At 33.1% G+C, this 6,784-nt stretch overlaps 1 pseudogene; it reads right to left on the bottom strand.

Moving 5' to 3' along the window:
* Positions 1-1,548: 1,548 nt before the first annotated feature.
* Positions 1,549-3,733, bottom strand: LOC143562291 (equilibrative nucleotide transporter 8-like; annotated as a pseudogene).
* Between the last annotated feature and the right edge of the window lie 3,051 nt (positions 3,734-6,784).

The following is a 6,784-nucleotide window of genomic DNA, read 5'->3' as shown; positions in this document are numbered from 1 at the left end:
AATATAACACAATGCTCAATATCATAACACAATGTCGAGAAAGAAGACACAATTGACGAAAATGAACAATAAATACAATGATAAGTAAAAGAAACACAATGATCTGAACATAAATTATAATATCTTAGACTAGAAATTAAAAAGCGAAAACCTAAAATCTAATATTGTTGAGTTCGACAATACGGTTCCAATGTCGCTAAATTGAGTTCAATCAAAATTCACTTGATAACCAGAAGCCGAACCGAACCGGTTTGTTTCTAAAACCGATTTCTACCAAACCGGTTTCCAAGCCGAACCAAACCGCCGGTTCGGTTTTGGGTATTTTTCAATCTAACTGTTTTTTTTTTGTTTGAAACCGGTTTAAAACCAACCAGAACCGGTCCGGATTAGTTTGAATACTTCTATGCTTAAATTGTTTTGGAATATGTAAAACCAAACCGTTTCGGTTTAAAAAAAAATCCGGTTTTGTACACCTCTAGTTTGAGGCACATTACTTACGTTACTATAAAAGCCCATTATGTGAACTGAAGCCCAACCCATTTATACAAGACTTAGCCCATTTAACTTTTGTGGGTCAAGAAACATGTATAATTGGTAATTAAAGATTAGCTCATAAGCCTGCCTTTTTAACTCATAATTTAACATTTTCAAACAGTAAAAATTGATCATGTGCATCAACAATATCATTAGTGAAGAGATTACACTAACATTTGGTTTATAATTGGGTTTGGGTTATGTTATTTTTTTAACAAATCAACATTAACTAGAAAGAAAATGAGTTAAAACTCATAGAAGTTTATCTTTAATGCATGCATTTTCGGAGTATGGGTTGGTTTGAATCAGTTTTAGGTTCAAATCGCACCAACAATCGAATTATAAAATGTTTTTTTTCCAATGGATTCAACCTTTTTCGTCTTATCCAGTTGGACTTAAGTTTTCGGATATTTGTTTAATTTTATTGAACTTTTTTTTGAACGACTGTCTAATCTTACTTCTAAACCTACCGTTGTGTTCCCGAGTTTACTTAATGAGAGAAAGGAAAAGAAAGTGTATATTTTCCTTTTTTCTTTTCTCTCCTTTTTCCTTTCTCCCCAACTTTCTTTCCTTTCTATTTTTTCCAATTTGAAAAGAAATCAAACCCCACCGTTTTACTCTTTATTTGCCTACTATTTCTTTTCCTTTCCTTTCTTTTCTTTCTTTTAATGAAACTCTGGAACACAAATATTCTTCATTCCTTTTCTTTCCCTCCTTAAATGAAACTTGGGAACACAAACATCTCATTCTTTCCATCCATTTCCTTTCCTTTTCTCTGTTAAGTAGAACTCGGAAACACAGTGTACATGTTTTCGTCCTTCATGGACTTAATTATTAACCATAACCGCCTGGGTATAGGCTAAAGACTCTTTGATTTAGCATCCAAAAATAAATTTTAATCTATAAATAATAAACAATTCAAAGAAAAAAAAAGATAGTAATAAAAAATACTTTAAAAAACAATTCAAAATAATATTAATCCATAATTATTGTTGCATGTTTTCTTTTCAAGTGACAACTCTAAAAAAAGATATTTGCATTAATATTTTGTTAAAAAAACAAATATACACTAAAAAAAGCATCATTACCATCTTTTATTTCTTTCAAATTATCATCCAAGTCTTCTAGTTCTTATATATAGTGAAGGTGATAATCTTGTAAATGGTTACATGACACTCATCAACATTAATAACTAGTTAACTATCAACTACTAGTTCTAAAAGTAAATTATATTCTCACATAATATCAAGAACAAAACAATATAACCAAGGAGAAATCAACTAAACAAGATTCACCAAAACAACATCTTCAAATGATCCAAAACCATCCAAGAACCGACCCCGAAACCAACCCTAATCCCAAAAACAAAGCCATCACCACCGCAGCCATTTCTGCTTCCAAAGGTGGAACCGATTTAGGCGCCAGGATCATAACAACACTCGTCAAATACCCATTTGTAGACCCCAAAATAACGGTCAAAACCGACACAAAAACCTCATTCCTTAACCATTTAGGCCCATGCAAGCAGCCAGTAAAAAGTGGATACAACAACAACCTTGCTAAACAACCCCATGTGGCTTTAGTAACACTCTTTAAACAATAAACCGCGGTAAAACATTTCCCGGCAAAATCAGCAATATTATAAGTTTTTAATTAACATTATTGGGTACCAATCTTTGAGGAGTTTTGACTCAATGTTTTCTGCTAAGAAACCGGGAAAGATTGATAACGTGACGGTGTATATGATGAATATTCCTAAAGCAGGCGATTGGATTATTCTTGCAACATCCCAAAACTTGGTTCTTGATGTTGAAATGTTATGTTGGAGGAGTTTATAATGTTGTTCCATGACTGGTAACTTGTATAGAAAGGTACAACAAAGCATGCATATTAGGAGAATGAGTGTGCTTACTAGGAAATATAAGTGTGCACTTTTTTTAGCCTTTGTTGATCTTGTGGGAGTGATGCTTTTGTAATAATCCGCAAAAACGAGACCAAAATTCCTGAAAAAAGATGTTTTTTACGTCGATGAATTTATCCAAGTGTTGTTGCTAGAGATGGCAAGTTCGACCTGTTTGACTAAAATGGGTAGGTTTTTGTTTTGGGTTGTAAGTTATTTTTTTTTATTTTTAAAATTTTATGAAATGGAAACAGGTCAAACGGGTCGAAAGTTACCCAAATCTTTTTAATGTTTTAAACCTTAAAATAGGTAAAGTTTCAAACTTTACATGTTTGACCCGTTGCCTAAAATGGGTTGATTTGGCCTTTGGGTTGTATGTTATTATTTAATCTACAATGGGTCAAACAAGTAAAGTTTGGAACTTTACTGAAAAGGAAATGGGTCAAATTGGTTAAAAGTCACTCGAAGCTTTTTTTAACGCTTAAAACCTCCTATATAGCTTTACTAAAAACTAGATTATTACTTTAACAATATAGTTTTCAAAATATAAAAATATTTGTTTTTATTTTTGTGGATATATTATCTCAAAATGGTAAAAATTTTAAAATTAGGAAAAATGGAAACATAACAAATAATTTGTCTTTACAAAAGCTTAAAAGTTAAAACCATCTAAATCACATCATTAAATAAAGATTAGTACTTAAACACCATCTTTAAAAATCTTATCTAATAGACAAATTATTTTTGAAGTAAAAAAGTTTGACAAGACAAGTTCTTAGTTTTGATCCGTTACCCGACCCGTCCATACCTGATGAAGCAGTTCCAGCAAAAACAGCCTGCATGTATTCCTTTGGCAATTTCCCCGCGGACCCCACAAGGCTCCCGCCAATCAAGCCATCCGCCAAACCACATATCACAACTGACCCAACCACGGCATAAAATGCTGACGTGGACGTTTCGTGCCAACAAGCCCAATCGATTATTGGAGTTACCATAAGAGACACAACAAACATGGTAAAGCCAATATTCATTCTCACTTTGAAGCTCACTAATCTGCTGAAATCACTACAATTTATCATAACAACTAATGTTAAAAGTGACGAACTCATATAAGCAACCGAAAACACTTTCTCTACATGTTTATCCGGATATAGATGACCAAAGTAATCAATGGCGGTAATCAAAGCATTCCATGGAAGCAAGTTTCCTGCACCAAGTAAGAAATGAATAATATAAGCTAGTTTGTAGGTGTCTTTCGGTTTAGTTTGATTCGGGTCGCTCTTCAAACTCTCCATTTGGGCTCTTTTAACATTTTATTGCCTAGAACTATCATTATATAAGGCGTTAAAGGCCAAAAGAAACGACTTTTTGAAGTGAATTTTTTTAAAAAAGGAAGATTCTTTCCAACTCTTTAGTTCAAGATTGATGTCAATTGTGATATATCAAATATCTCACTTTTTGTATTGTGGGTACCTTTTATTTTCTTTGTGTAACGCGTTCTATCAACGTTTCACAAGAACAATAAAACAACGAACGTTTTGCTTTATTTGTGTCATTATATGTATTATTGTATCCTTCTGTTCATTACTTTTTTTGCTATGAGTTTAAACTGAAAGTTGTGACTTTATCATACAAGAAGATGAATCATGTCCCATGTGGGGATATAAACGGATGGTGCGAAATGGTTTGTGGTTTTGATTTGTATATATTCGACTGTTGTAACACATGTTATGTGTTTCTTTGATGTTTTGATCCTTTGTAATCATATGGCAGGAATCATATTGGTTTTACCAATGGATCAAATAACACCTTGGAGTCTATATCGTCCATTTCCTAGCTTCTTAATTGGTAAAATATTCTCCATATATTCTTTCCATCTTTTATTATTTTGTTCACACACACAATTTGTCTTGTACTCCATTTTTGGATTATTTGCTAGGGGTTTGACAAATCTTGGAAGGTATATATGGAAATCAAAAGTTCATGTTTCATTAATGTTTTTTATACTTTAATAAGTAAATGCATGATCCAAGGCGGGTTGGGTAACATTGCAGCATGCCAGTATGGGTCAAAATGAGTCACTTTTTAGCATGGCTTAAAATGGTTCATGAATGCTTGGTTGACCCACAAACACTATATTTCGTGCTGTTGACATGTTTAGCTTGCTGATCCTTTCCATTTTTAGCTAAAATTTTTGCAACGCATATCCACCCATATATAGAATATTAAAGTGGGAATTTAAAAGTGATGTTTAGAGATCAATTAAGGTGTTAAGTGAACATCAACATCAAAATAGTGAACCTATCTTTCTTTAGGGTTGGAAAGAACATCAATGGAGCTAAAGCAATGGTTCATGCTCTTGAAATGACTCTTGGTGAGCCCTAACAAAACTTTTGTGTGTCATGGACCATTGGCTTATGTAGAACTTGATTCTTTTAACTCTTGTACAATTCTTTTTCTTTTTTGCATAAGGTGATAGGCAACCACCACCCCTTGTCATTTCACCTTTCAAGTGTTTGTTTTGTAATTCTATGAAGTATATGTGTATATATAGCATAGTTGCCATTATCTCCTAAATCATTGGTGTAATTTTGTGTACGGTGAATCTAGTATTATTTTGAAAGATTCTTGTGCATGTCTGTAAATAAATTACTTTGTTAAGTTGTTTCTTACTAGTTTCAGCTCAAAACACGATGCGAAAATAGTAGGTTTATGGTTTTCATGGTCAAACCCAAGCCGAATTAGTTAAAACCCACAAATCAAACCCGATCCTATACCCTTTAAAAACCTAGATGGAAACCGAACCAGATTCACCAAAATCCATGTTTACATTTTTTTTACCCAACCCAACCCGGTTAAAACCCAAACCTAATTGGCTCAAATATGCGATCTATACACATATATTTGAAAACATGCACCAGAGATACCCTAGTCGATTTTTCAATAAGGGTTTCCTAAAGACACCCCCTATAAGCCTCGTATAAAGCTATACGGGGTGTATATATCCCCATATACCCGCCGGTATAACACTACACGGGGCGTAAGGGGGGGGGGTTGTTCTGGGTGTCATAGTAGGACCCTTTCAATATCAATGGTCTGACACCCTGACATGTATTATAATCTTCCATCTGGATTTGGTACCTTTTCTCTTTCTAGTTTTTATAGTGGATCGAATGGGTTAGCTCATTTACTGATTGGGATACATATTACGGGTCCAGGCTTCCAGCCCACTCAAATGGGTTAGTATTTTAGTTTAGTTACTCACCACTCAAATTTAAAACAGTTCATGTTATATGAATAGTTGAATACCAACTTTTGTATGCTTCAAAACATAAAATCATTTCTTTTGTTCTTACTCTCTGGTGCGGTAAACAAGTTGAATCGAGGCAGGGTTGTCTGGGCTGAGACGCTTAACTTATTTATCTTAATGTGTTGAAATGTTGAGCTTGATCTTGACTTGTAATATAAAGAACCCGAGCGAACACGTTTTCTCTATTATTTTAATTTTGAAGTTTTACACTTTTGTACACACGCAAATCATCCTCATATCGGTCTTGGACCATGTCTCCCGGACAATCCCAGTATATATGGCGCAATATAATTTCACATAGTAGCTCGTTTTTGTGTGTGTGTTTACATATATACATACTATATGATGCGGATAATTAAAAAGGTATATTTACATAATCAATAATTGAAGTAATTATAACTTTTGAAGTAAATTGTACATTTATTTTAAACATATTGTTTACTTTTAAACCAACTTCATCCTATGGTTTTTAAACAATTATTAGTTTTAATGCTTTTTATAAAAAAATAAACTATAATAATGAGCATTTGTTCACTATAATTTGAGTACGGTATCATTATAATTCTTTTTATTTTTGATTCAAAAATTAACATGTTACATAATTACCAGTTTCTGTTTATTCGGACCGCATCTCATCGACACCACTAATAGTGTACACACGCACACAAAACCAAGGATAGGATACAATAGGCTTTTATGAAGTGTAGGAAACATTATAGTTATTTTGCTAACACCAGACTAATTATCATGCTTCGGTTATAACTTATATATATTTAAATTTGGGCTTTAATTTGATCGAGGCAAACATATGAGCCAGTTAATGGGGCAAGCTTACCTTGGCTTGGGTTCGAATTCTACACAAACTACCTATTCTGAGCAAAACATGAGCTTTTTAAAATAGAACGAGACTTCTTATTAACGTTTTCTTTATTAACCGTGAAAATTCTATGTAAAATTTTCTTGGGTGGGTTATATCTATATAGCTATAGTAAGACAAATCTTTCGTTTTAGCTATGAGATAGTTGACCAAGAGTTTCTTG

This window comes from Bidens hawaiensis, unplaced genomic scaffold, assembly GCF_021521415.1.
Source record: "Bidens hawaiensis isolate Kalapana, Puna unplaced genomic scaffold, B.hawaiensis_p1.1 tig00020924_1, whole genome shotgun sequence".
In the NCBI taxonomy this organism is placed as follows: Eukaryota; Viridiplantae; Streptophyta; class Magnoliopsida; order Asterales; family Asteraceae; genus Bidens; species Bidens hawaiensis.
Note: the sequence above shows the minus strand (reverse complement) of the source record. Positions and strands in the feature narration are given on the sequence as shown.